Below are 489 nucleotides of genomic sequence, written 5' to 3'. Positions count from 1 at the left end.
ATTATTGAAACACCCGTCGTAAAATTACCGAGTGATATCCAAATTTCCCAAGTGCGTTTTACTCTTGTCTATAAGATGTTTTTCTTATCAGCACACACAAAATATGCTTGTCGATCTATGTATTTTTAAAAATTAATATCTACAAAGTAAATTCATGACACTCCAATCTTGCTCGTCGATGGATTCCGATTCGATTCTAAGTTAGTATTTTAGAAATTTAACCCTTTCTAATCGTAATTATTTTACGACAGGCCTCACGGCTCACGGATTCACTAATAATTTTCAAGTAAAACGTACAACTATTTTGTACAGACAATTTTTGAAGCGCCGTTCATGTTTTTCCTCTGAATCGACGATAATTTCGGACAGTAAGGGTTGAGAGAGCAGTCTGGAGGTATGCCTGGGCTGCTCCATGAGTCGGTCAGCGGAGGAGGCACGCGAGCGCAAGGGACTGTCCGCGACTGTCCCCCGCTGTCCTGTCCCTCCCCC

The sequence above is a fragment of the Frankliniella occidentalis genome, unplaced genomic scaffold (genome assembly GCF_000697945.3).
Source record: "Frankliniella occidentalis isolate FOCC.00 unplaced genomic scaffold, Focc_3.1 Scaffold335, whole genome shotgun sequence".
NCBI lineage: Eukaryota > Metazoa > Arthropoda > Insecta > Thysanoptera > Thripidae > Frankliniella > Frankliniella occidentalis.
The sequence above is the reverse complement of the archived record's forward strand: the minus strand, read 5'-3'. Positions refer to the sequence as shown.